This window comes from Ochlerotatus camptorhynchus, unplaced genomic scaffold (genome assembly GCF_037179485.1).
Source record: "Ochlerotatus camptorhynchus isolate MF236.1 unplaced genomic scaffold, CSIRO-AGI_Acam_v1.1 ptg000203l, whole genome shotgun sequence".
NCBI classification, from domain to species: Eukaryota; Metazoa; Arthropoda; class Insecta; order Diptera; family Culicidae; genus Ochlerotatus; species Ochlerotatus camptorhynchus.
Window position 1 is genome coordinate 2,226,013 of NW_027040693.1, and position 22,283 is coordinate 2,248,295.

Below are 22,283 nucleotides of genomic sequence, written 5' to 3' on the forward strand. Positions count from 1 at the left end.
ACTCAATAGACACACAATAATCATATCTGGTTACGCCGGCGAAAAAAGAATCCTTCGGTTTCATGCTGTAGAAAAAGTTTTCCGAATGCGAATTGAGAAGATCTCGGCTTAGGTGGAAGTTTTATTTTTTTTCTGGAGGTGGAGGACTTTGGCGCAGATGGAGATGTTTAAGGCAAGTGACTGGATGATTTTTGAGGTTGAAAATTGCAGGAAGTCTTTTTATATATATGTGTTGAATTTCGAGGAAAATTATCACCTGTTTTTCCATTTTTTGTGTTCTTCACCAATTGTTCATCATTTCTATACAAAGATGACAGAAATCCCAAAATTCTACGTCTTCTTGACTTTTGACGCTAGTTTCGCGAACGTTTCACTTTCCAATTGGGAAATAGTTCAGTAGATAAATTTAATCAAAGCTGCCCTTATTATCAAAGATCCATTCACAATACCGATTCTATCTTCTCTACCATCATGATCTTCGCTTTCTTCTTCCCTTTGCACTCCTGAGTTCCCTTTGTTACCTTTATTAAGGAAATTTATAGTCAACTGGCTTGTTCATTTCTATACTCCTGACTTTTGAAGCCATCAAATTGATCTTCGTTCTAACACTTAACATAAATACTAGTTACGTTACATGGACTTTACAGGTTTCATGGGATTGTCTACTGGAAAGCGCAAACTGTATTATTATATTTATTTGCAACCGAATTGCATACAAGTTGTTGACCACAGTTAGGTTCAATAATCCTACCTTCAGTGCATATGTGTTTATTCAAACGATTATCATTAATTATTTGAAAAGTAAAAGTACCAAAAATACAATAAATCAAAAAATGTATACCAATCAAAACGTACTGGACAAATGCAATCAACACTTCATAATTTTCATTCGCCTAATTTATCGCATCCTTTCAACTCCATTTCAATCACAGCGCCCCTTTAAGCATTCCAAACACAGAATTATTTATCCCTGGCTGCAAGCCAGTACTACTGCACAACTACCACACGCCCCAGACAGCAGCAGCAGCAGCTCACCCGGGTACAATGCACAACTCACCATAATCAAACAGAGCCGGAGTCCCTTTTCACCTGATGCCAAAAGCAAACAATTTTAACCCGCTAGGATTCGCTTTTTGCATGCACGTACCTACAGTTGTTTCGTTACCCCCTTCATAGGGTAGGTTGGCCGTTTGTGGATCACTTACGGTATATTTTAATTTTAATTAAGATTTTAATTCTTAACAAGCCAATCGATTCGAAAATTTTCTAGAAATCTGCTAAAATGACCACTTTATTATTTTTCAATAGGTCACTATTGAAAATTACACAAATATCCAACTGCTGCAATGGTGATCAAAATTATCACCGATTGCCTGCAAAAAGCGCTTTCCCTAACACAGATTTCAAAATCGAATTCCATTCAGGCTCACCGAACGGCACTTATTCAATTCCCGCGTGGTGTGAGTGGTGGTGTCCGGCCGTCATCATCAGCAGCACCAGTAGTGCTTTCGGCGAGTGGCGTTGAACACTGTTCGCTAGTACACAACGAAAGGCTGCCCGCAAGCAGTGAGCTGCAGCCCACATGACCGTCCATTCATCGAAGAAGGAGGAAGAAGCCGAACCGCAAACAGTAGCTCTTCGAGAGTCACTGTGGTTCATCTATGCTAAGCGCGTCACCCTCATTCCAAACAACATACAACTCGCCAGCCTCATCCGTGTTGAACACACTGATACCGTAATAGTTCACAAATGACGAAAACACTAGTATATAACAGTTCTTTCAATCATTTGGCAGAATCTCATTCATCTATATGCAACGGATTTACACTGCTTCCACCTTCTCCAAGAACATCAACGCATGAGTACCGCTATCATCTCCAAGATCATCGAGGAAAAAATTCCACAGCATTGTTCTAAACTGGCTTCCAAGCTTTCAACGAATCGGTCCTTTTTAGGCCCATAAATGACTGATAAAAGAGTTAACTAACGAGTTCAAGTAAGAGCTTGTATCCAATACATATCATCCAGGATTGGCTTGTACTACATGGACACCGACAGAGCACCTCAAAAACATAACTCTCAAATTGCTTCCGAATTTCAATCTATCGAACGTTTTCGCTAATAACGAGTTAAGAAATCAATTTAATATTTACTATACTTTTGCTGTGACTACGAACTAACGAGAAAAACTGATACACTCCGCATTAAGGTTGTCCACAATTTATCCCCTTGTAATAGAGGTGGTACCGGTCGAACCTTTGCGGCGGTCTTCGGATCCGTGAAGAACACCTCCAACTCGGTTGATGTTGACGTTGTTGATGACGTTGATATAGACGGAACACAACGGCCGAGATGTCGTGACGTGGCGTAGACGTAGCACGAGCCGACGTGGTATGCTCAGGACTGGAGACAAGCACTGATGCAGGTGAAGATGAACCCGCTGACGGCGTGTCAGCGTACCTGTCGATTGGTTTTGCAAGTTCCAGCCATCCAACGGGATGTCGAGCGGCAACGAATGCTGATGCGAGGTGGCTTGCACGTTAGCAGCAAGGTGACTCCGAAGCTGGTTGGTATGCGTGCGCAGCATTCGGCGATCACACGTTGTACACCGATATTCTCGACCACGACACCAGCTGTTTCGACCAAAGTGCTTAGCGTATACGGTATCATTTCGGTTGAAGGACCTCGGTTTCTTGCGGTCGTCGTTCGTTGGTACTGGCGTACAGGGGTTACTCAAAATAACTAGGATAGGCAAATTTTTGGTCAACGTTGGAGTGTTGTAACTTCGTCAAATATCAATCCACCGGATACGCTTCGAATACGAGCTTACAACGTCGACCAAAGTGGCTCAATTATATTTAAATCAGGCGATTGTGCTGGCCATGGCTGGTGTGTAAAGTCCTCGTCGTGTTCCGCACTACAGGTTCCACCCAGGGCATTCCAGTCAATTTGGTCATCCCAGGAAATGTCAATGTGGTCAATGATCCACTTCAATTCTATAGAAAGCATATTCATGAAAAACCATGAAGAATGAGCTGTCGCACGGCATGTTTTGGTGTAAAAATGCAATTGTCCTCTGCTCCAGGTTTTCCCTGGGGGTATCCAGTGGTTCCGAGAGCGGCCAATGTGGTCAATGATTCACTTTAAGTCTATAGAAAGCATTTTCATGAAAATCCATGAAGAAAGAGCTGTCGCGCGGCATGTTTTTGAGTAAAAACGCAATTGTCCCCTACTACATGTTCCCCCGGGGGTATCCCGTGATTCCGTGAGCTGCCAATGTGGTCACAGATCCATTTGAAGTTTAATGAATGCCTATTCATGAAAAACCATGAAGAATGAGCTGTCGCACGGCATGTTTTGGTGTAAAAATGTAATTGTCCTCTGCTCCAGGTTCCCCCGGGGGCATACCGGAGGTTCCGAGAGCGGCCAATGTGGTCACTAATCCATTTAAAGTCTATCAAAGGCCTATTTATAAAAAAGCTAGCAGAAAAAGCTGTCACACGACATGTATTGGTGTAAAAACGCAATTGACTCCTGCTACAGGATCCCTCGGGGGTATCCCGTGATTCCAAGAGCGGCCAATGTGGTCAATGATTCATTTGAAGTTTATAGAAAGCCTATTCTTGAAAAACCATGAAGAATGAGCTGTCGCACGGCATGATTTGATGTAAACATGCAATTGTCCCCTGCTCCAGGTTCCCCCGGGGGCATACTGGATGTTCCGAGAGTGGCCAATGTGGCCAATGATGCATTTAAAGTTTATCGAAAGTCTATTGACGAGAAACCATGGAGAAAGAGCTGTCGCACGGCATGTTTTGAGTGATTAAATTATATGCCCGCATTCAGAACCCTCCACCAGAACCGATTCCAGGGAAATGGCCATATCTCGGTTGATTATAGGCCGATTTTAGATTCGCTTTAGAAATGGTTCTTCTTTCGTTGTATTAACTAAAAATATATCTTTATTTCAACAACATCATTTATAAAATTTCGCCAAAAATTAAGCAAGTTGGACAAGCCCTCCGGAAAACCGGAATATCTCCGGTATCTGGTGACCAGGATTAGAACAATATTAGTTTTCCAGTCAAATGTTCTTAGAAGATTTAAAATCGGATCATATTTGACAAAGTTACAACACTCCAAATTTGACCAAAAATTTGCCTATCCTAGTTATTTGGAGTAACCCCTGTACTGGCGGTTGACGTAGAAGCTCGAGGCAAGTCCGGATTTTGTGACCGAACATGACCTTGGATGGCGGCTTCTGATACAGAATCAAGATGATATCCAGTGCTTCTTGGTTCGATCCTCTCCCGTTTCAAATTTCCTTGACGACCCGCTTGAAGGTATCCACGAATCGTTCCGCCTGGCCATTCGATTGTGGATGGAACAAGGCTGTCGTGAGGTGCTGGATGCCATCAGAAACGCAGAAATCTGCGAATTTGGAGCTGGTGAACTGGGTGAACGAGCGTACCCAGCCGAGAAAACAACCCACGCACATGGTCACAGCAGTGGTGATGCGGGTCGTTTGGATGATCTCGGGCCACTTGGAGAACGATTCGATAGCGAGCTGGTAGTATTCACCTTCGATCGGACCACCGATGTTGACGTGGACGCGCCTGGATGACCACGATGGAGCTGTTCAAGGCACTGCTTTTGATGCAGCGACGGGATGATGAGTCGTTCGGCAAGTAGGATGCACCCATCCACCACGGAGAGCGATTCCTATCTCGATTGAAAGCCGACGAAGGTCTGACTCTTCGATTTTAGACTGGGCCAGCCGTTTTGCACGTAGCAGTGGATTTGGCGGAGCAGTGGACCTGCTTGGGACCGCAATGACTCTGGAATTGAGAGGCTTGATGGAGCCTCACTCGCGAGTTTGAAATGAGCCGAGCGTTGCATTTTTTCTGAGGAGTAGAGTAGCCTACTGCCAAATCATTCCACTGAGCTTCAGAGCTTGTGAGCGTAAGGGATACTCATGTTCATGTTTTCTATCACACGCTCTTACTCTCACTCTGGGTGAACTCTGAGCTTATTACGACGAACAAAACAGTAATGCGGAGTCTCGAAATGCGCACGTCACGTCAAATCATCCTCTCGCTGAAGTTCACTCTCTGTCGCTCTCAAGGAGTTTTTGTTTACTTCTTCCATATTCCTGCCGCCACTCACTCGAGGTGAGGGCTGGCTAAACTCGCAGGACAAGAGTGTTTTTAAAACCTCCAGTGAGTTTGAGGAGTTACAGCAAGCCTGCTTAAGATCCTTTTCCATGTTAAGGCTCGCGTTGACGTGCTAGTTGACCAACCACGAGAGCAGGTTTACGTTGCCGAACTTCTCGGTGGACACGTACTCGATGTCGAAATCGTAGAGCAGCAAGTTGAGAGCGAAGCGTTGAAGGCTTCTTGGAACCAAAGATGTGAAGCAGAGAGCGTTGATCGTTCTGAAGTCGGAAGTGCCATCCGAAAAGCATCTTGTGGAACTTTGTGAAGGCGAAGATAATCTTCAAACCTTCACATTCGTGCCCTTCGTGAGTGCCTTGGATGCGTGTAGGACGACTTTTATGGTACCGTCCGGGAACCTGTGGCTGATGTTCGCCCCGAGTCCAACGTCAGCAGAAACGATGATCTCCCGCTTCGGATCGTAGTGTGTGAGTGGAAGATCTGAGGAGAGAATCTGTTTAAACTGATCGAACGCTTTCTGGCACTCCAGACTCTAGTGAAACTTCGTTTCTGCCTCAAGGAGATTTTCAAGCGGGTAGCGTAGCATACGCACGTTGGGGACGAACTTTCCATAGTAGTTGATGGCCCCCAAGAACGATCGCACACCGAATACATCGGTTGGAGGCGGCAGCTTGGATATTGCCTCAATTTTGAGTGGATCCTGGCGTAACCCACGACTGTCGACGATGTGCCCCAAGTAATGGATTTGCTGTTTGCGAAATGTGCACTCCTCGACTCAGATCTTAAAACCGAAATCTTGGATGAGTGTCGATGAGCTGCTGGAACGCACCAGGCGTAATCTTCATACCAAGTGGGAGGTGGTAGTACAAGTACTTAGAGGCCACGATAAGCATTGATCGTCAGCAAACTACGGTTCTGTTCGTCGACTTCTGCAAGAAGCCATCGGACAAATCTGTCTGGCTGAAGATCTTGCAATGCTTGGCGAAGATGTCGTCCGGAAGTAGAAGTGGATACTGCTGTGGTTGGAGAGCTGCGTTCAGACCGGTTGAGTAGTCTCCGCAAATACTGATGGAGCCATTAGCTTTGAGAACTACAACGATCGGAGTGGCCCACTCCGAATAATCGACCGGGGTGATGATTTTCAGCTTCCCTAGCCGGTCGAGCTCGCGGTCACCGGTGTCGTACATTGCTTCAATTTCGCTTCCGTTTTGCTGCACAAGTCAAGCTGCTCGCTGAAGTCCTACGGAAAATACGACTTGAGTGCAGCTGTCGACGCTGGTGATCCTGACACGTGACAGCAGAAGGTTTCCATCGGCACGGACCAAAGGTTGAATTTGTCCACCAAATCGGATCCGAGTAGCTGCAGCTGCTTCTCGGTGTCACGGATGAGCTCACGTCTTGTGCTGCTTCCGATGGTGACGTCGGGCGATAATATGCTGCCAGATGCCGTTTTCGCTTTCACCGTTGTCGAAGACAACGCAGTACTGTTAAGTTTCCGCCAAATCTACCTGCTGAGGACGGTGATGTCTGTGGCGGTGTCGAGCTGCAGGCGAATATCCGTCCCGGAGAGGTCAACGGAAAAAAATCTGCGTCACTACTGCACACTGCACCACGTCAACGACCACCAGCTTGGCTGACACTGCTTGCTTCTTGCGCTTCGTTCCAGATTTTCAGAACTTAGCGCTGTCCGAACTATCCACAGTCGGAACATTTGTGGTTCTTGTACCTGCAGAACCAACAAGGCGAATTTGGTTTCCTGCCGGTGTCACTGCAAGGACGTTTCGGTGACTACGTTGACGTAGACTCGATCATCGCACTGTCGTGCGCTGAAATTCCCCAAAAAGCTGCTCCAATGTCACGCCATTCGTCTCATCTATCTTCGTGAGGAGACGACCCAACAAACAATTTTTGCTCATTAAGAGCTGAATAAGCTTATGTTTGGCTGAAGAAGCATCTTTTTGCTTGAATAAGCTCTTATTCAACTCCAAATGTTTGTTGGGAGTGTTCCCGTTCTCGCCTCCAAGGACTGTCTCAAAAACGTACGCTTTTCCTGCTTCACCCATTCGATACATTCCTTGCAGAGTTGCACTTAGATGCCCATTTGGAAAATTTGCAGGCAGTGGAGGGAACGCTTTCTAATATTTTAGATTTATAATACTGAGTCGTCACAGAAGTTCAAGCATGTCAAGATACATTCGTAGAAGTTAAGAGAACGTATTTAGTTTGATCTTCCTAGAAGTTCTGAAATCTTCGTAAAAGTTTGTTCCTAGCGGACCACATTCGATGTCTACGTTAATTCCAATGGCTCCGGTACTCCGGAGACGCTGAAACTCTGAGCCAAGCTAGCTTCTATCAAGGTGCGGGATGACCGCTCATCGAGGTAGGCAAACGTGTCTATGCTCCAAGCGCCGTGATATAAAGTGATCCATTCAAGAGCAGGATTTAACATGAGAAATTGGGTTAGCAACTGTCACGGGGTCTTGAGAGGACTGGCGGAAGCATGCGAGCAGCGGTTGCTGACCATCGATGGCAACAAGGAAGATAAGCAGCAACGGGTCCTTAGAATTGCGTGGGATCCGGAGAGATCCGTATTCTCCACGATTTGGCATAGTGATTTAGCCTCGTACATTTTCGTTGGATTGCGACCAACCAAGCGAATCACCCCACGCATTATCATGAGCCTTTTCGACCCGGTCGGAATGATTGCGCCGTTCTTGATTCACGGTCGTATGCTGATCCAAGACCTATGGCGTCTCGGCCTAACTTGGGATGCTGAAAAAGGCGACAAGGAGTTTGAAAAGTGGCTGCGCTGGACCAACCTACTTCCGGGCATCAGCAGCCTGAAGATTCCTCGGTGCTATTTTGGAGATGCTCACCCCAGTGTGTACCATTCGTTGCAGCTGCACGTCTTCACCGACGCTAGTGAGTTGGGCTACGGATGCGCTGCGTATTTCCGGATCGAGACCGATACAGGAGTACAGTGTGCGTTAGTAACGGCAAGAAGCAAGGTGGTGCCGTTGAAATATCAATCGATCCCGCGAATGGAGCTGCAAGCTGCATTGCTGGGAGCAAGAATGATGCACACGGTGTGCGAAAACCACACTCTTCAGATCACCGAGAAGTTCATTCACACGGATGCGGAGGTGGTGTTGGCTTGGATACGTCCGCAGTATTTGAATTAAAAGCAGTTTGTCGCATTTCGGGTTGGTGAGATCGTTTCAATGACGCAGCCCGAGAACGTGGCGGACTGCCAAACGAAGTGGTGCAAAGACACGAAGCCTGATTCTAGTGGACAATGGTTCAAAGGACCATCATTTCTCTACCTCCCCCGTGAAAGCTGGCCGAAGCAAAAGAAGATACCGGATACAGTAGAAGAACAGAGAGCACACCTCCTGTTACATCATGTTTCGGTTCCTGATAGTTGGATAGACGTCACACGATTCTCGAAGTGGAACGAATCAAGGGGCTACCAACGGAAGCCGTGAAAGCTACCAAGGTTCAGCTGAAGCTTATACGTAGAGGAATACGAGTGGAATTCGTTCCTCTACGACAGCACGAGTATCACCAAGCTGAACGGTTCTTGTGGCGAATGGCGCTGAACGATACCTATCCAGATGAAACCAGGACCCTATTGAACAACCGAGATGAGTCACAGCCGGACAAATGGATGAGTGTCGGAAAATCCAGCCCTCTGTACAGGTTATCTCCGTTTTGCCGATGAGTTCGGTGTCATCAGGGTGGAAGGTCGTACAGCAAATGCAAGGCACGCGACGTTCGACGCTCGGCTCCCGGTGATATTGCCGAAAAATCATCCGATCACGAAGTTGTTGCTGAACGACTACCATTGCCGTGTCAACCGAGAGACGGTCGTCAACGAAGTTCGCCAGCGATTCCACATCCCCAACTTAAGGTCATCAGTGGACAAAGTGATTAGAAACTACCAGCGTTGCAAGATGACGAAGTGCCAACCACAGAATCCGAGAATGGCACCACTACCGGAAGAACGATTGATACCGTTTGTCCGGCCATTCAGTTACGTAAGTGTAGACTACCTGGGACCGGTAGTAGTGGCCGTTGGAAGTCGCCGAGAGAAACGTTACGTGGCCGTCTTCACGTGTCTGGTCATCCAAGCCGTCCATCTGGAGGTGGCCCAAAACTTGTCTACCGACTCGTGCATCATGACCATCCGCAGGTTCATCTGCAGGCGAGGTTCACCGGTGGAGATCTTTTCGGACAACGGCACTAACTTCGTCGGTGCTAGTTGGTCGAGCAGATCAAGAACATCAACAATGAGTGTGCCGATACGTTTACGGATGCACACACACTAAGTGGTCGTTCAATTCGCCGTCTGCACCCCACATGGGCGGTGTATGTGAACGAATGGTGAGGAGTGTCAAGGAGGCGATGCGGCGCTTGACGATGGACGTAAGCTCAATGACGAGATACTGCTGACTGTGCTGGCTGAGGCAAAAGGATTAATCAATTCTCGTCCGCTAACCTATATGCCTTAAACGTTGGCGAGTGGCGAAGCGCTCACGCCGAATCATTTCCTTCTGGGGAATTCGAATGGTGCTCAAGATCCGTTGAGAACTCCGACGAACTTGGTGGGAGAGTTGAAGAGTAGCTACCAGAGGTCACCATTCCTGTCGGACGCATTATGGAACCGTTGGCTACAGGAGTACTTCCCAACCCTGAACAGACGATCCAAATGGTTCGAAGAAAGCAAACCGGTGAAGGTCGGAGATTTGGTCTACGTAGTCGAGGGTAACCGGAGAACTTGGATCCGTACGAAAGTAGTCCAGGTGATTGTTGGGAGCGCCGGCAGAGTACGGCAGGCGGTGGTGCGAACAGCTGGCGGTAAGGAACTGAAGCGACCGGTCGTAAAACTGGCGGTTATGGAGGTCGGTGGTGGTGAATTCTATGAGAATCCTGAAGGACCCCCCCAAGATCCACGGGGAGGGGGATGTTCTGGCATCACTGCAGCACTTCACTCACACCTTTGGAGCTAAGTGCGTTCCTACTCGTCGGCCGAGAAACGTCAACGGCGAAGTGAACAGTAGATAAAAGAATAGTAAATTAGAAGGCAGTTTAGAGTTCAGTGCAGTTAATTTTTCCGAAGAATTAGGAAATTTTTGTAGAGGTAAGACGGAATTATTCTTCCCCAGGTTGAAATTAAATTATACTGTGCGATTTAGGTTCTGCTCTGCTACAAGATTGTCCCGTCTGGCTCCAAGGAAGTGAATCAGAGTAGCTTTATTAAGGAGAAAATTAATGTTAGTTAGCATTTATATTGTTTTGCATTGTTTATTACAAAGAATTAATTACAGCTTTGAGCTTTTGTCTCATCGGGAAACGGTGTCTGCTGCAGAGATTTTTCTCTTTAAACCATCCGAACATCCACTTTTACGAAGCAAGGAAAGAACTTCGATGAAGTTCTACGATTTTTATACAAGTTAATTGAACTTCGTAAAACTTCTGGGACTTGGTGTGGGAGTAGCTGTTCAGAGAATTCGGTGAACTCCAGATTGACTCCGGATTTTAGCTTGTTCTGTGTGACTATAATGACCACAAATGGCATCCAATTCCCTGGAATGACAAAATGGAGCATGTAGTTTGCCATTCTTGCAGGTAGATTGAGAATCTAAGTAAAAATTATCATTTTATGGCAATAACAATCTTGGGCCCAACTTGCTTTTTTTTTTAATACCGTCACCAAGTTAATGGAATCGAAATATCTACCGATGTTCTGGATCTTCCGGGGGGCCAGCATGTGGCCATGAGAGGTTCAAATACGGATTGCACTTAGTAAACTACTTTACGAAGCACAATAGTAGTCGTTTTGAAAAAAAATCGTAGGACTGTTAAACGGCTTTAGCAAATTTATCACATTTACGCATGTTCCGGAGGACCGGCATGTGACCATGGAAGGCCCAAATGATGATGGTACTTCGTAAAGAAATTTTCAACCACTCTAGAAACTGTTTTGAACAAAAATATCATAGAACTATAAAACGAGTTTATCGAATAGATCACTTTAACGGATGTTCCGTGGGACCAATGGCCATGGGGGGTCCAAATGCTGATTGCACATTGTACATAACTTTTTGAAGCACAGTAGGTAGATTTATGATAAAATCTAGAAGCTATCAAATGAGTGTCATCAAATTGTAATTTTTAAGGGTGTTACGGACGAGTTTCTGGATCTATCAGGGGACCATCATGTGGCCATGAGTAGTTGAAATGCTGATTGTACTTTGTTAACAACTTTTTAAGCACAAAAGGGACCATTTTGAAAAAAAAATCGTAGAACTGTAAAACAAATTTATCAAATTGATCACTTTTTCGGATGTTCCGGATCTTCCGGTGGACCGGTTGTGTGTTTGTGTTATTTCGTCGCTTTTGGACAATGTTTGACATTAACTACTTTTTCAATAGTTTATTGTTTAAAGTAAACAGTCGAAAGCATTGTTATTATTGCGTAAAAATATTTCTGATGGATTGGTGATAAAATTATTGAAATTGGTCCAGGAACAGCTGAGTTATTAACGTTTAAAATCTTTCATAATTTTGTTACATGTTCAATTTTTGGTTTTCACAAAGTGTACCCCCATATAGAAATCACAGACGTAGTCATACGTCAAAAAAAAAAACCGTGGAGCTTAAGAATGAGTTTCATGAATTGACCACCTTTATGGATGTTCCGGATCTTCGGCAGGACCAGTCTATGTCCCCCATATGGTCAATCTTTTTTTTTTTTTTTTTTTTAACTCTTTATTTGTTCCAAATTCAAAATAAATTACTGACTTCATTTTAACCTAGGTGCTCCAGTTACTGCAGTAACGTACCAGCCTTAATTGTTATGATATATATCTAAGTGTTTTTACATTGTTCATGTCTTGGCAATTCATTATTTTAAACAGGTTTTTTAACCTGCATGTCAGTATAACAATTGATATCTTAAAACTAAAAACTAAAACTAAATCTTATCTAAGTATAAAGGGAATTAATCGTTGCAATTGAGGATTGCAACGATTTTTGCCTGAAATTATTAATTATTTTGTTGGACATTTGTGCTAAAGTCTCAACATTCGAAATTCTATGTAGGTACTTCGGTTGTACTGTACCAGGGAGGCAACTTCAAAATCATTTTCAGAATTTTGTTCTGAATCCTTTGAAGTGCTTTTTTCCTGGTAGTGCAGCAACTAGACCATATTGGCACAGCGTAAAGCATGGCCGGTCTAAAAACTTGTTTAAATATTAGAAGTTTATTCGTCAGGCAAAGTTTGGATTTCCTGTTTATAAGAGGATACAAACATTTAATATATTTGTTACATTTGGCTTGAATGCCCTCAATGTGATCTTTAAAAGTTAATTTTTGGTCAAGTATTAATCCAAGATATTTCACTTGGTTTGACCAGGAAATTGGAACTCCGTTCATAGTGACTATGTGACTACTACTAGGTTTCAAAAACGAAGCTCTAGGCTTATGTGGAAATATTATAAGTTGAGTTTTGGAAGCGTTGGGAGAAATCTTCCATTTTTGTAAATAAGAAGAGAAAATATCTAAACTTTTCTGCAGTCTGCTGCAAATAACACGAAGACTTCTTCCTTTAGCGGAAATGCCTGTGTCATCAGCGAACAAAGATTTGTGGCAACCCTGAGGCAAATCAGGGAGGTCCGAAGTGAAAATGTTATACAATATAGGCCCAAGAATGCTACCCTGAGGAACTCCTGCTCTAACAGGTAGTCGATTAGATTTGGAATTTGGATAATTTACCTGCAGAGTTCTGTCAGTTAAATAATTTTGAACTAATTTCATAATATAAAGTGGAAAATTAAACTTTTTCAATTTAGCAATCAAACCTTCATGCCAAACACTGTCAAATGCTTTTTCTATGTCTAGAAGAGCAACTCCAGTTGAGTGGCCTTCCGATTTGTTTGAACGAATTAAATTGGTAACTCTTAAGAGTTGATGAGTAGTTGAATGCCCATGGCGAAATCCAAACTGCTCATCTGCAAAAATTGAGTTCGTATTGATGTGAAGCATCATTCTATTCAAAATTATTTTTTCAAAAAGTTTACTTATTGAAGAAAGCAAACTTATTGGACGGTAGCTAGAAGCTTCAGCTGGATTTTTATCCGGCTTCAAAATTGGAACAACTTTTGCATTTTTCCATTTATCAGGAAAGTATGCCAAATGGAAACATCTGTTAAATAATTTTACCAAGAAAGACAAGGTACTCTCTGGGAGTTTTTTGATGAGGATATAGAAAATTCCATCATCACCTGGAGCTTTCATATTTTGAAACTTTTTAGTTATAGACCTTACTTCGTCCAAATCAGTCCCCCAGGAATCATCAAAAATATTTTCCCGAGAGAAAATATTCAGAAAATCCCGAGCAACCTGATTCTCAATAGGACTAGTAAGACCCAAACTGAAATTATGGGAACTCTCGAATTGCTTAGCAAGTTTCTGAGCTTTTTCCAAATTTGTGATCAAAATTTTACCACCTTCTTTAAGCGCTGGAATAGGCTTTTGAGGTTTTTTCAAAATTTTTGTGAGTTTCCAAAAGGGTTTGGAACTCGGGTCTAATTTAGAAATATTATTTTCAAAAGTTTTGTTCCTCAGGGCAGAGAATCGCTTTTTAATTTGTTTTTGCAAATCCCGCCAGATAACCTTCATGGCAGGATCGCGTGTTCTTTGATATTGTCTCCTACGGACATTTTTAAGACGGATCAAGAGCTGAAGATCATCGTCTATTATAATTGAATCGAATTTAACCTCGCATTTTGGTACTGAGGCAGCTCTTGCTTCAACTATAGAAGTAGTCAGAGATTCAAGAGCATAATTAATTTCATCTTTGGTTTGCAAAGGAATGTTTGGATCGAAGTTATATTCCATAAATGTTCGATACTGCTCCCAATCAGCTCTATGGTAATTGAAAGTAGAGCTGTTGGGATTACAAATTATTTCTTGGGATATTTCAAAAGTTACTGGAAGGTGATCAGAACCGAAGTCAGCATGGGTAACCAATTGGCTACAAAGTTGACATGAATCAGTTAAGACCAAATCAATAGTGGAGGGATTTCTTGCAGAAGAAAAGCATGTTGGGCTGTTTGGATATTGAATAGTGTAATAACCTGCAGAACAATCATCAAACAGAATATTACCATTGGAATTGCTTTGAGCATTATTCCATGAGTGGTGTTTTGCATTAAAATCACCAATAATGAAGAATTTAGACCTATGACGGGTAAGTTTCTGGAGGTCACCCTTGAGAAAATTCTTTTGCTGGCCTACGCATTGGAATGGCAAATAGGCAGCTATAAACGTAAGTTGTCCAAATTTTGTTTCAACAGAAACTCCCAAAGTTTCAAAAACTTTGGTTTCAAATGAAGAAAGAATTTTATGTTTGATTCGCCTATGAATAATGATGGCAACGCCACCACAGGGTCCATCAAGACGATCATTTCTATAAATCAAGTAATTTGCGTCCTTCTTAACCTTATGGTCAGGTTTAAGGAACGTTTCAGTTATAACGGCAATATGCACGTTATGAACTCGCAAAAAGTTAAATAGCTCGTCTTCATTATCTTTAAGAGATCGAGCATTCCAATTTACAATATTTAGTGCTTTAAAATCCATTACTGAATTTTAAAGTCATGACAATATTATTTGCAAATTTTACTCCAGTTTGAATAGCATCAAACATGGAGTTAGATTGAAGCATATCAGAAATCATGTCAATTAATGATTTCTGTAAAAATTCCATTTTGGGGGCAGTAATGCTTCCTAAGTCAAAATTGTCAAAATTTCCGTTAGAACGTTGGTTAGTATTTTGATTTCTACCCGCTGCAATAGCAGCATAGGTAGCACCATTAACTCGCTGAACATTGTTAGCAGCAAGGGGAGTAGGTACAGATGAAACATTTGAAGCAGGGGTGATATTTGTACCTACGGGTACGAATGTAGAATTTGTTCCTCGCTGACCGTTGTTAACAGCAGAGGAATTTGTACCTGGTCGGAAACGTGGAGCGTTTCCTACCTGACGGTTAGAACGAGATTGTAGGATCGCTTTGCGAGTCTTACATTCCCAAAAATTGGATTTGTGGTTTTCACCACAATTTGAACATTTAAATTTCTTAGGATCTTCCTTCACAGGAAGTCGTCCTTTGCGTGAGAGGAATCACCACAATTCATGCATTTAGCTGGCATGTAGCAATTTTTAGTTCCGTGACCCCATCCCTGGCACTTACGGCACTGGGTGAGGTTTTGGAAATTTCCTCCAGTCTTCCTGAAGTGTTCCCACTTCACTCGGACATGGAGCATAAGGCTAGCTTTTTCTAAGGCCTTAAGGTTGTTTAGTTCACTAGACTTGAAGTGAACTAAATAAAAATCATTAGAAATACCGTTGCGCGAATCGCCAGGACGGGATTTCATTTTCATTTTGATTACTTGGAGTGGCACAACTCCAAGTAATTTTGCCAGTTCATCTTTGATCTGATCCAGGGATTCACCACTGGGCAGTCCTTTCATGACAACCTTGAACACACGTTCAGTTTTGGTGTCGTACGTAAAAAATTTGTGCTTCTTCTCAGTAAGATACTTGAGAAGACATTTAAATCCGTCCAAGGTTTCAGCCAATACACGGCATTCACCCCGACGTCCAATTTGTAGTGAAAACTTAACTTTCACGAAATTCAAAAGTTCCATGCGAAGAGCATGGAAATCGATAGTGGTTATCACAATAGGGGGAATCTTTTCCTTCTTGGCATTAAGCCGGGAAAGTTTACTAGAATTTTTCTTGGATGATGGATCATTCTCATCATCCGTGAGCAAATCAAATTGATTACTCAAATTAATTTCATCAGAAGGGGGGTCAAGAGTTTGCCCCTTTCTTTTGCGTTTAGGCGCCATGGCGGCAGTAAATTTTTATCCAAATCGACTTCCAAGCAGATTACTATAAGAATCTGAAGGATCGAAGAGGAATTTTCCAAATCGATATCCAAGAAGGATTACCTCGGGTAGGGTCCAAACAAGGATCGAAGAGGAATAAGAGTTGAACAAGGTAGAAAATTTTTACAGGTTGAGCACTGAAAAGTGCTGTTTAAATTTGTTGTAGCTTTAGGTAGTAGTAACACTTCCTTCAGCAAAAAGCAAATAGATCCGCACGGCAAGAGAGCACGATGCGGACATATATGGTCAATCAATGTTCGATTTAGCTCTACTTCAACGATAAACTTTAGTGTTCATTTTAAGTGAAATTTCATCTCAGATTAATCATTCATCTAGATTTACTCCGGACTGTATGCAGGTCCATGTAGCCATATTGAGCAAAAGCCATCCAGACGCCCTGGAATGACAAAATGGAGCATTTATCTGGCCAATCATGCAGGTAGATTAATAATCTAAGTAGAAATGATCATTTTAAAGCAACAACAACCTTGAGTCTAAAATGACCCAGAGGGCGAGATTGCAGCCCTTTTTCGATTACCGTCACCAGGTTAATTTGTTACGTTGATTTTCATCGTTTAAATAAAGTAATGAAATAGCCATGCATTTAGCGAAAATGGCTAAAACAACTACTAGGGGATCTACAATTGGCCAATTCACCCTACTTCGCGGATTCTCCCACTCTCTTCGGAGCAAACACATACCATTCGTCGACACTTCAAAGCTTACCCAAAGCCGCTTGCTGCTGCTGCTATTTACTGCGAGCAGTATATATCAGCCTTCCGAGGACAAGGTTTTACTTACTACTACCCCAACATGATTTAATCATCTTAAAAGGGATTAAGCGTGTACCAGGCACCCCATCCACCAACAGACCCCTCAGCATCTACCACCGGTGACTGCTTTCCCTTCATCTCTGGCAGGCAGAACGAGAGAAACTGGAGTAGATGAATCGAAAACCAGTTCCAGAACGTTTTCGTCGTCGCCGTCGTCGTCGGTTTGAGGACAAATCCTTTTGTTTCCCTCGAGAGGCGTCGTTGTCGTCGTCGTCGTCGTCGTCGTCGTAGTCGCGAAAGCTTTTGAAGTTTTTACCCCTTTCCGCGTACCGACTTCACAGCAGGTGGCGAGGTTGTCTTTTTCATTATTTATCATCCGTAAAATGCGAGCAGGATAATGAGTGAACCTCTTGAACATTCCGGAGTTGCGGGTGGAGTGCGGAGAAAGTGCCAAAGGGGGAGCCTTATTTGAACGCTGCTTTTGCAAAGCATTTGCTGAATAAAGTCACTCGATTGGTTCGGTTCTTGGTTTGAGCATGTTTGGGTTTTTCAGAAGAACTGCAACCAGGATCTTCAGGGATGCTTCAAGTGCTGTTGTTCTGTCCATCTATAGGGAATCTTGAAGCTCCATGTCAGCATTTTCGAACTTCTCGGCCTTTGATGTTCACCTGAGCATCAATGGCATCCCAACCCATGTCACAATTTGGGTTTTAAGGCTTGTAGAATGCCACGATAAAACTTGCAATCTTACTTGGGCAAGTATAAATAAGTAAAAAATTAAAGGGTTGTGTCCTAGACACGACCGCAGTATGACGTAGAACTACGCAAAATTGATGTATGTCAAACTTATTTGACTATTTTACTGTATCTTAAATTTTTCAAGCACATCAATGTTTCGGTAATGGTTCAATGTTTTTCCTGGAATGTGATAAATTATGAAAATTCAAATTTGGGGTCCTAAATACGCCGTTATATTTTTTGGAGTAGCACCCTAGTATAGTCCACAACGACGCCATGCATGTTGTGGGATTAAACAATTGCCAATAAATATGTTAATTTTTTTCAATAGCCCCATTATAAGTTTTAAATTAGGTCTCTGAAGCAGAGTAGAGAGTGAAGGTTTCATTATATGACAACGCATGAGGCAGTTATTTTCCTTATCAAAAAACGGTACTTTCAATATCAATCAAAATGTTGGTTCAAATTTCAGCAAAGTAGAAAGGGGTATAACGATCATACGGGGTTCAAGTACCGTTATGTTCTCCAATTTGGAGGATGCCGTGTTTTTTTATAGCATATGGACAATGTGTGTTTGGCGCAAAAAGTCTACCTTTCTAGTTTCTAATATTACTAAATAATGAATAATGGTCTCATATTAGGATTTTTTTTTGAACGTTTTTATTTAGCAATGAATTTGAATCATGCTTGGACTTAACGACAATGCATCATGGTTGGACCAATTATATAAAAAGTATCATTTGTATACTTACACACTTAGAAATTATTACCGACTTTGGTAATTTTACCGAACTTTCAACAGCTGAACTGTTCAGTCAGGCATTTTAATTCATTTGTTTTAAGGCTTCAAAACAAGAAAATTTCACCACAACGACAAGACTCGATTATTTAAACAAGGCTGACAGTGTTTTGAAATGAGGGTGTGTGTTTTGTATACATAATTTCCGCGTTTTGATCTAGTTGAACCCAAGTCTCCTTCGACCCCATCACGGGTTGTCAAGGTGATCACGCCGTGATTCTCCTCTAGGGGTGTTAGGACCCAGTACCATGCCGTCCGAATCGGTAATGAGCAGAGACACGAAAGCAGCGCTGTTTTATATCTGTAAAATTATCATTTGTACATTTTCGAAAAGTTTTTTTTTTTTATATAAACAGAATTGGAAAATTATTTGTTTCAGCCGATTTTTAAAGTAATGTCCTATCAATTGGCATATTTGGATTTTAATTTCATCTACAAATAACAAAGTTACAAGCGTTCAAAGCCTAACACTATTTAACTATATATATTTTTTGATTTGCATCCCAGTATCGACAAAGACGTAGTCAAAACATGCTCAATTTCAGCTTGTGTATCCAGTTCCAGTTGGAGGAAGAAAAGCGATCGGAATACGCTAATCCAGGTATCGCTTCGATTTGGAACGACAAAAAGCTAGGATGGCGTTGCTAGGGATGCAGCAACCAGAAGCGTTCAGTTTGTCACAGGGTGGAAAGGTGGAAATTGTTCTATCGATCAATGCTGGCATCGAAGGTTACCAGCGAACATGGATCGAGCAGGTCGGTAGAAGCGCAAGAAAGTAGATTAAGTCCACCGGTTTCGTTTTATCCATCGGAGGTAGGAGATGATGAGTAGTTGTTGGATGCTTCCTGTGTCCAGGATCATACGCATTTCAGTTAGTATTCGTCGTTTAATCAGTCGAATACGGTGTACGATTTCGATACGAGTCACGTGGACGAGAATAGGAAGGATTGTCAGCATGTCTCAGAATCCAGATGCGTCGTTTGCCGAAGAGGATCATGAATTGCTGGACATAATGAGAGAGTTGGAGGAGAATGAAAGGTGGAGGGTGACAGTCTGTTGGCGCCTCTTACACAGCAAAGCGAGCGAAGGATCGCTTCCACCGGTGGAAGTGGGATTAGCTTATCGCAATCGAGTAACAAGAGACTGAATGCCACGTTGGGTGGTGATTTGGAAATGCTCTTGTTGATGGGAGATAAGAAGGATGGAAATAGCACGTTGGTGGAAGAGAAGACAGACGAAATTCTGGATTCGGATGACGAGTTTCTTCTGGATTACACTATGAAGATGGAAGCGAATACTGGCGATGATTTGCTGAATGACAGCGACGATGATATCCTCAATTAAAGTGCTATTCTACAGCTGGATGGTGCCCACAATGGCGAACTTCCAATGTTGAGAACAAATCAAAATGGCACTTCTCTTCCGACTGCCAAAAGCAATGGGGTTAAGATGAATGGGCACAGCGAACCAAAGCGTTCGAGAGGTGTGACAGAAGTGAAGCTGAGCAACGGATTTGAGGAGAAAAAGGAAGTTCCAACGAATGGCGTACATGAAGGAAAGGTTTCCTCGATGAAAGCGAGGAAAAAGATGAAACTGGACCATCCGGAAAAGATGACCAACGGATTGACGAATGGGGTGTATTGCGATCTGAAATTGAAGGAATGTAAAGTTAGAATTGAAAAATTGAAATGCAATGGAGTTCAGCAAGAACCGCCGATGCCAAAACTCAAGGAGCTGAAAGTGAGACTTTCCATGGTTGACATTTCGGCGTATCACCTTCCAGCTCAGGAATCGCCGGTAGTAGTAACTGATCGAAGAACTCGCCAAAAGCCTGCGAAAGAACAGGGATCTCTCACCGTACGATAAGTTCCGATTAGCTCACGAGTACGATCGGACCAACAATTGGGATCCTCAGGAAGGTCTATAGCGTGGTCCCGTTCGAAGGGGACAAAATCGACGCGGTCGTAGCCGTGGTCGGGGTCGTAGTCGGAAGGAACGACCTAACAGGAGGCCCTCAACTCCAGAACCAGACATCGACGCCCAAGCAACATTTCAAGTTTTATCGAGGTTTTAAAGCATTCTACAAGTCTCAATCATGGTCTGCAAAACCCTCATAGAACTTAAATTGTTACTTGGGCGTAGCTCTTTCGCATAAGTTTCAGAACATTATCAAACTTTCGCTCAAGGTGTTGGTAACGGCTTTAAGTCAACAGGAGGAGTGACTGCTGGAACCGATTTTAATTTTCAGTGATTCGGAAATAATTCAGATAACCGTTGAGGAATCACTTTCCTCGGTGGAAAAAGGATTCTTAAACTGCGAGAAATGTCACAGAACGTGACCGAAATTGCTTGCCGTTCGCCGATATCGGAAATGCCGACGATGGAGATGGTTGTGACAAGGATGACGAGGAACTCAATATCAAAAGCTGTTACGAACAGACGCTGGTTTTTGATGATTTTGACGAGCTTGGCTCTACGTCAGATGAAAGCATGATTGAACTGGGCCACGACAACGACGTTAAAGTGACCAGTGCCCTTTCCCATAAACCACCTGCACTGGAAGACGCATTGAAAGCAATGCAAGTGCTCGTCATACCGCAGGTGGTCCACCAGGAACCGTTCTATAGCAATCCGGCGGATGTAACGGGCAAGAAGGAAGTTGGACATGTCGTACTAAATATTGGAGGGAACAGTTTGAACGATTTGGAACCGTTTCAGAGTGTTATGAGCGAACTAGGTTAGATTGAACAGTTTCGATACGAAAAACTAAGCGGTGAAAGTTTGGATCGAATTTTGGGCGAATCTTCCTGCCCGGATGCTGTTCAAATGAGGGAACTTTTGGCATCGGAGCGAGCGGTTGTTATAGAACCGGCTGCCAAGGCTCCACCCAAACGTGAAGCCAAAGTTTGTCTTAAAGCCATCGAAAAGATCAAGACTGCGGAAACGGTTCCAGTGGAACAGGACAGTCCGCTTAAGATCAAGAAAATGCATGCAATTATGGTTGGGGAGGAGACGAGTTCCTCGCAGGAACCATCAAACAACAGAATCGACCACGACAGTACCCTCAATTTAAGTTCTCTAATTGCGGATGGCAGTCAGGTGGATTCCAGTGCGCGAAAGACTCTGGTTTCCAAAATCTGTTTCCATGAACACAAAATCATCTCCGGCGATGAGTTTGGACCATGAAAGTTGGTCATCAGCAAAGGATGGACTTGAGCTGCTCAGTTACAGTGCTAGGAGGAAGCGGCGCACTATACCGAGGCTCAGTTGTCAAGGATTCCAAGCTCGAAGAAGTGGAACTACGTAAGGAGGAAGAAGAATTCGATACAATCACCCCGGAACAGCACCCTGTTTCACATTCGGACGTTGAAGACAGAATGGATGTTGTGGATTCCTCACAGATTGTGACCGCTAGTCAAAAGTCGGAGCACTCAGACAGTGGAACGTCGGATCAAACCTCGTTACCACACAGCGCGGAAATCGCATCGATGCACAAGCGACTTATGAATGGGTAGCCTATGGTGGCGCCCGATGGCACTCAACAAGGGGATCACTAGGGAAACATCTCCGCCACGACAAACCTACGGATAATGGATTCAAAGTTAACTTTGAAAACCTCCAGAAACCCAAAGAAACATGCGAGGTAAGTTAAACCTCCTACAGACTTTGCAACCTATGGTGAGCGGAATATATCGTAAGCATATGTATATGTGTGCGTGTGTTAAGATGTACGTTTAAGATCTTAGATGTTCAATATTCGAAGAAAAAAAAACTTAAGTTTTGTTTTGGACAAAAAAAGAAAAAAAAACTCATCTAGATATTGCCCTTCCATTTAATTTTTG

The 22,283-nt window shown here is 43.2% G+C and overlaps 1 protein-coding gene and 1 pseudogene across 1 annotated transcript in view; both read left to right on the forward strand.

Moving 5' to 3' along the window:
* The window catches only part of orb2, a 1,372,010-nt gene that overhangs the window by 409,744 nt on the left and 939,983 nt on the right, over positions 1-22,283 (forward strand).
* Positions 8,396-22,174, forward strand: LOC135702916 (uncharacterized; annotated as a pseudogene).